Source organism: Leuciscus leuciscus (assembly GCF_965113295.1).
Source record: "Leuciscus leuciscus genome assembly, chromosome: 22".
Classification (NCBI taxonomy): Eukaryota; Metazoa; Chordata; class Actinopteri; order Cypriniformes; family Leuciscidae; genus Leuciscus; species Leuciscus leuciscus.
In genome coordinates this window covers 8,588,847-8,596,370 of record NC_138746.1, presented here as the reverse complement: position 1 = coordinate 8,596,370, position 7,524 = coordinate 8,588,847, and the positions used below count along the sequence as shown (strand labels likewise).

Genomic DNA, 7,524 nt, shown 5'->3' with positions numbered 1-7,524 from the left:
GCCAATCATTTTTATGAAGCTGTACACAGTTTAAGGCAATTTTTGCATTTTGCCAAACATTTTAGACTTTGACAATGCCATATTCATTTTCAGAAAAAAAATTTTCTGAAAGTAAGTCACTTTTACTAATTGTTTGTATTTACTTTTGGACTACTTGTCCTTAACACTAACTGAGGTCTGAGTTGTAGATTGTCAATGCAGTATATGTACCATGTACGTGTGACTACTAGGATGAATATGACTTCTGTCGATGGTTGATTTTGAAATCTTCTGATTTCATATGCTTCTGGATTCTACATGGACAATCAGCAGTTAGGAAATGTTCTGATGCTCATGATGCGCATCAGTGAGAGCTTTGTACTCTGGTCATAAAAACAATGGGATAGAGCAGTTTTGATGCAGGTTTAGCTGATGGATGAGTGTTTTATATGGCTGGACATGATGAGATTAGCCTTCTCAAGACTACATAGAGGACACAATCTGAATGTTCAGCGTTTCTGGGACTATTATTAGTGGTTCCTCCTCCTCCTTAGCAGTTATTTAAATAGAGTGACTGTTTTAAAAAAATGGAATTTACAGTAACAGTAAAAGTTACCATAACTTTATTCATCCTTGATTCTCATTTGATTCACTCTATTTATGTTGACATTACTAAGGATGCAGTGCTACAGATATATTAAATAAAGAAAGTTTTTCATAACTTGTGTTTGGCTTTCGGGAAGAAAAAGGTTGTAAACAAAAGAGCTGTTTGAGATTTTTAAAGGAACTAAGACTTGTATTAGCATTCCTTAGACTGATGGAGTACACAGTGAATATGTATTGGCGTCTGACTCGCCTAAACAGATCAGGGATGACACTCCTTTTAAGTCAAGAGTTGCATCAGGGGTGGGAAAAGTCAACTTGTGTGGGCTGAATTTTTGTGAAACTCTGGAGTAGATCATACATTGATAAGTTTCATATACCCCAGAGGGTTTTATGCTACAGTTCAAAAGTTTGGGGTCTAAGTTTTTTGTAATGTGAAAGAGTCTCTTCTGCTCACCAAGCCTGCGTTTATTTAATCAAAACTACAGTAAAACAGTAATATTGAGAAATATTATTACAATTTAAAATAACTGTTTTATATCTGAATACATTTTCAAATGTAATTTATTCCTGTGACGCAAAAGCTGAATTTTCAGCATTATTACTCCAGTCTTCAGTGTCACATGATCCTTCAGAAATCATTCTAATATGCTGATTTGCTGCTCAAGAAACATTTCTTATTATTATCAGTGTTGAAAATAGTTGTGCTGCTTAATATTTTTGTGTAAACCGTGATGTGTATTTTTTTCAGGATTCTTTAACGGATAGAAAGTTTAAAGAATATTTATTTGAAACAAATTTTATATTAATATTTTGCAACATTGTTTACAAATGTCTTTACTGTCACGTTTGATCAATTTAATACATTCTTGCTGTATATCATAAAAGTGTACATTTCTTTAAAAAAAAATCTTGCAGACCCCAAACTTTTGAACCGTAGTGTAAATAACTAACTGAAAGTAGAGGTGTGTAACCCACATTAAAAGTAATGTAAAAATCTTAAAAATGACCAAGCATAAATGCAACATTTTGAATCAAGATATCCAACTCACACACTGGTTTCCCTTTCTTCTTCGTGAACTTCATTGCACATTTCCATGTGTAATTGAAGGAAATGCTCTGCTTGACACCCAGAGTGATACTGTGTTTGTCGATCGAGAGCTGAGCAACAAGCTACAAGCTGACTCCTGTCCCGTGAGACTGAAGTTGACAACCATGACCGAGTGCAGAGTTATCATGCAGAGTGAAACGGTGTTAGGTCCCAAAGTAAGAGGCTACAGCTTCCCCATTGTCCTCAACCTGCCCCCTGCCTATACTAAGGACTCCATTCCAGTGAACCGTACTCACATTACCACTTGTGACACAGCATGACACTGGAAGCATCTCTCTACAATAGTGGACGAAAATTTATTAAAAATAATTAACGAGTATCCTAAATGTTTCATTGAAACATTAATGTCATGGTAGTCGTGGCCCTGGCTGAAGCTTTTACCTTGGAGGCCAGGAAACCAAGTCTTGAGTTTTCTCTTAAAGTCAGCCTTCTCTTCTTCACTTGGTTTAGAGTCAGAAACAACAACAAAAAAAATCAAGTGACACATTTGGTGGAAATAATATTCTAATAATCTAGAAGAAAACTATCTTTTGTTGTTGTGGACCTGGCTGATGTTCTTACCTTCAATGCCAGGAAACCAGGTCTGGAGCTTCCTTCTGAACTCAGCCTTCTCTTCTTCAGTGTGTTTAGAGTCAGCTACTAGTGAATTAAATGTGCTTCCTCCTGGGACACAGTGCACTGATGCTTCCACTGAGGATGAGGCAGGTACAGGTGTTTCCTCTAGGGACGTGCTGGGCAATGGTAACCAAATATTCAAGATTAAGAGAGAACAAATGTGTACTTTCAAGATCTGATAACAGAAAAAAACACAATCAACGTTATTCTGAATGTATAAAGGAAACATGTCTTTTTCAGTGTCTTTTGCAGCCCTGGCTAAACTTCTTACCTTCAAAGACAGGAAACCAGATCTAGAGCTTTCTCTTGGGATGAGGTGGGCACAGGTGCTTCCTCAGAGGATGTGGTGTGCACTGGTGCTTTCTCTGGGGAGGCGGTGGGCATGGGTAAGAATATTTTTCTGTATTTTTGATCAAATAAATGCAGGCTTGATGCGCATAAGAGACTTCTTTAAAATAAAATAAAAACATAAAAATAATAATGTGTCAAAAAAAATTTGAACAGTAGTAGTAGGCTACTGTACCATTATACTATTGCTGCATAATTATCAAAAATGTTAAAGTCCTTTCATGTCACCATTTCGCGTGTTTGTTGTCCACCTACACTTCACATAATAGGCCTGTAGGTGGCGCCTGGGCTTCATTTAACAGATAGTTTGATCAAATGGTAAACGGTGTATCAAAATTCATTGACTAAGTAAAAAGTGACTTTAATACTAGGCTACTTCCCATTAATGCGACTTTTGGTGCTGGTTTTGAGCAGTGCTTTGTAATTAGCATCCATTGTTTAAACGACGCAGATTCAGATCGCTTCATAAATGTAAATTCGTCTGTCCATCTAATTTTCAAACAATTTATGAATGACTGGAAAATTACCGCTCCACTTCACATTGTCGAAACAGGCTTCATTGAATTATGTAATATTTAAAAATATGTGATATGTTGATTTTTTTTGAATATGTTGAATATGTGATATGTTGAATTGAATCGACACTTTTATTATTGGAAAAAAAACGTTTAAAAATTGGTCATTCCTTCCTGCCGTCGAGCCACATAAGCCTACTCACTGAAATAACTATATTTGCCTCGAGAGCATCGGTTCCCGAGCAGAACCTACGAACTAGTGCATTTTCATTTTAAATAATTTAGGCTACTTTAGTTTTGTACACATTGTCATGTTAACCCCCCTGAGACTCAGAGCTTTCTGACAATATTTTGTCAAGATTAGAAAAGGTTTTGATCATAAATTATGAAACATGATTACGCCCAAAAGGGGAGGAGCCCGATAAAAGAATTTAGAGTACCGTTTCTATGGTAACGCAATGTCCCATTTCAAAACGGTTTTCACAGGATGAATTCTGAGTTTGTAAGATTTCAAATGATACCTAATTTATGATAACTACTAAAATATGATGTAATAAAAAAGGCGATAAAAAAGATAATATTACATTTTAGAGGATAATATTATATACTATACTTTTTAGAGGATAATATTATTTGATTTTTTTTTTTTTTAACAAATACTAGATTATATGTTTTATTATGAACTTTTAGCATGAAAACCAAAGTTTCAATTATCAAAAGTGTGTGCGTCGACTTTTTGTGACAAACGCCAGAACTCCTATTATGATGTAGTTTTTTTGAGGTGCACTCTTGTCATAAATTTATCTATTACTGTTCCTACATAATTTGTAACAAAACCTTTCCAACGATATATAGTTTGTCATGATTAGATTAGGATTTAATTGTAATATAGTGAATTAAAAACTCAAAATACAAAGATGGTCAAAATGGATCCCTTTTTTATACCCTAAAAAGGCAACGTGACTCAGGAGTCACATATATTTAAAAAAGTGCTAAATAACAACATGGACAACATATTCATTAATTTTCTTCTTCAGCACCTTAAGACAATGTTCAAAATTAATGTTAGCAGTATTATTATTATTATTTTTCCAGAAGAAAAGTAAGTTTAATATATATTTACTTTCCTCAAAATCTGAATGTCCTGCATCACCGGTAGCCATGTTGGATTTAGGTCAGGCTGACTAATTTATCACAAAAAACTTGAAGCAAATCATGTGACCAGCATACTCAAGACAGACCAGGCTGTGATAAATGATGAAAAGGATTTGATGAAAAAAATGTTCTTATGCCCCAAAAAAGACAATAAAAACCATGTGACTCCCAGGTCACGTTGCCTGTTTTAGGGTTAAGTTGGCTATAATTATCTATATAAAATGTCTAAATATTTGTATTTAAGACATTATATATATATATATATATATATATATATATACTGTATATATATATATATATATATATATATATATATATATATATATATACTGTATATATATATATATATATATATATATATATATATATATTTGTTGATAATTATAGCCTACTTAATTATACAATTATATAATAATAAATTGATAAATAAAAACTAAGACAAATAATTTGTATATATTTGCTGATAATTAAAGTCTCTCTCTTTCTCTCACAGTTTTTCACAGATAGTTCACTGTTGCACACGAACAGCCATTCGGTTTTTGAACATCATGTCTTGCAGCGATCAATTATGCTTATCGATTAAACTGAGCATGACCACCATGCCCATCTGTTTAAAAGAAACAGAACCCTTAAGCCCCTTAGATGAGCATGAGCTCACCACAGCCCTCCTCGCAGAGAGGTGGTGGGCAATAATGGAGGTAGAGGATCTTTTACACTTATCATTTGAGAAGAACGGGTGTGAGTTCACTTCAGGCCAGTGGGAAATAGTGGAGGCCCCACAAGGAGCCCCAGCTCCTGCTAGTTACCAGCAGGGAGAGCTTGTGCCTGCCCAGTCCCCTGCGGGAGCACCCATGCCAGACGGGTCCCCACAGGGAACACCTGTACCTAAAACATTAGTGACCACTGTGTCCTCTGAGGAAACACCTTTGTCCACCTCATTCCAAGAGGATGCACACGTGCCCACTGTTTCCCCAGGGGAAGCACATGTGCCTGCCTTGTCATCTGAGGAAGCACCCATGTATGCAGGATCCCCTGAGGAAGCACCAGTGCCCGCTCCCTCCCCACAGGGAGCACCTGTACCTGCCAGGCCCTCATTCAGGAGAAAAGTGAGGATCCCTAATAATATGAGATTGCATCTGAAAAGGGATGTCATCTTGACACCTTTGCCCTTAAGGCCCCCCATGGGACCACCTACGTTTGGCAGGACATCAAAAGAAGCACCAGTGCCCAGCACGTCTCTAGAGGAAGTACCTGTGCCCATCTCATCCCAAGAGGATGCACCAGTGCCCACAGCCTCCCCAGAGGAAATACCAATGCCCACCACATCCTCTGAGGAAGCACCTGTACGCGCCTTGTCCCAAGAGGAAGCACTCATGCATGCAGCATCCCCTGAGGAAGTACCAGTGCCCGCTGCCTTTCCACAGGGAGCACCTGTACCTGCCAGGCCCTCATTCAGGAGAAAAGTGAGGATCCCTAATAATATGAGATTGCATCTGAAAAGGGATGTCATCTTGACACCTTTGCCCTTAAGGCCCCCCATGGGACCACCTACGTTTGCCAGGACATCAAAAGGAGCACCAGTGCCCAGCACGTCTCTAGAGGAAGTACCTGTGCCCATCTCATCCCAAGAGGATGCACCAGTGCCCACAGCCTCCCCAGAGGAAATACCAATGCCCACCACATCCTCTGAGGAAGCACCTGTACGCGCCTTGTCCCAAGAGGAAGCACTCATGCATGCAGCATCCCCTGAGGAAGTACCAGTGCCCGCTGCCTTTCCACAGGGAGCACCTGTACCTGCCAGGCCCTCATTCAAGAGAAAAGTGAGGATCCCTAATAATATGAGATTGCATCTGAAAAGGGATGTCATCTTGACACCTTTGCCCTTAAGGCCCCCCATGGGACCACCTACGTTTGCCAGGACATCAAAAGGAGCACCAGTGCCCAGCACGTCTCTAGAGGAAGCACCTGTACCTGCCTCATCCTCAGAGGAAGCATCAGTGCCCACTGTGTCCCCTAAGCAAGTACCTGTGCCCAACTCATCCCAGCTCCAGACCTGGTTTCCTGGCATTGAAGGTAAGAACATCAGCCAGGTCCAAAACAACATATAGTTTTCTCATAGATTATTAGTATATTATTTTCACCAATTGTGTCACTTAATTATTTATTTTTTTATTCAGTAGTTTCTGACTCTAAACAAGCTGAAGAAGAGAAGGCTGAGTTCAGAAGAAAGCTCCAGACCTGGTTTCCTGGCATTGAAGGTAAGAACATCAGCCAGGTCAACAACAACATATAGTTTTCTCATAGATTATTAGTATATTATTTTCACCAATTGTGTCACTTAATGATTTTTTTTTTTTTTTAAATGCAGTAGTTTCTAACTCTAAACACGCTGAAGAAGAGAAGGCTGAGTTCAGAAGGAAGCTCCAGACCTGGTGTTACGACCGCTAGGGGTCAGCCGCAACAGGAAAAGGAAGAGAGTCACACTACCAGAGAGATGACGTGTAATATGAATTTTAACCATAAAGGGTTAGCGTCAGGGGCAGACAAGGCCAAAATAACAAACAAAACAATCTTTTTAGAATCTAAATGACCTTAAACAAAAGAAAGAAATGAAAATACAGTTCAACTTACCTAACTCCCTTACCCATAAACAAAGTGAAAAAGCAATACAAATAAAATGGCGTCTAACCCCCTACATCCCTTAAAGGAGAACTCAGATGAATTTTTAAGTTAATCTTGATCGTTTTACCTTTGTGAGTACTGCCTATAGAAGAAAAAAAAAAACGAACCGGATTGGTGCTTGCAACGCGGAGCTGTTACAGTTAATGCCCAGAGCTCCCATTCAGCTAAAACGGCAGTTATGGGGGCATAAACCTAAAGAGTGTCTTTGTGCCTCTTAACAGACACAAAATGCAATTAAAATGTCTGTCCAACATGAACAGGGCCCTTACATGACAACAAGATGCGTTTAGCAACTTAGCCATTGTTTAAACTCACCTAAATAGTGTTTTAGACGGCTAGCTGTAGTCTCGCGGGAACTCAGTTGTAGCCGGAACACGACGCTCCTCCCACCTGCACTATGTGCGCAATTTTTTTCCCCAAACCACTTCAGCGGAAATCCCGCCCTGCAGCTGATTTCATTGGTTTAGGTTAAAGTGACGGGTAGGTTTAGGGATCAGTGTTTGGTGTAGGCAATCT

General features: G+C 38.6%; 1 protein-coding gene across 2 annotated transcripts in view; it reads left to right on the top strand.

Moving 5' to 3' along the window:
- wdr32 (WD repeat domain 32) overlaps positions 1-700 on the top strand; it is an 8,295-nt gene extending 7,595 nt beyond the window's left edge. For both annotated transcript variants that reach the window (XM_082153645.1, XM_082153644.1), the window contains exon 7: positions 1-700. This exon is cut by the window's left edge and continues 938 nt beyond it. The gene's annotated coding sequence lies outside the window, so the exon portion shown is untranslated.
- The last annotated feature ends 6,824 nt before the right edge of the window (positions 701-7,524 follow it).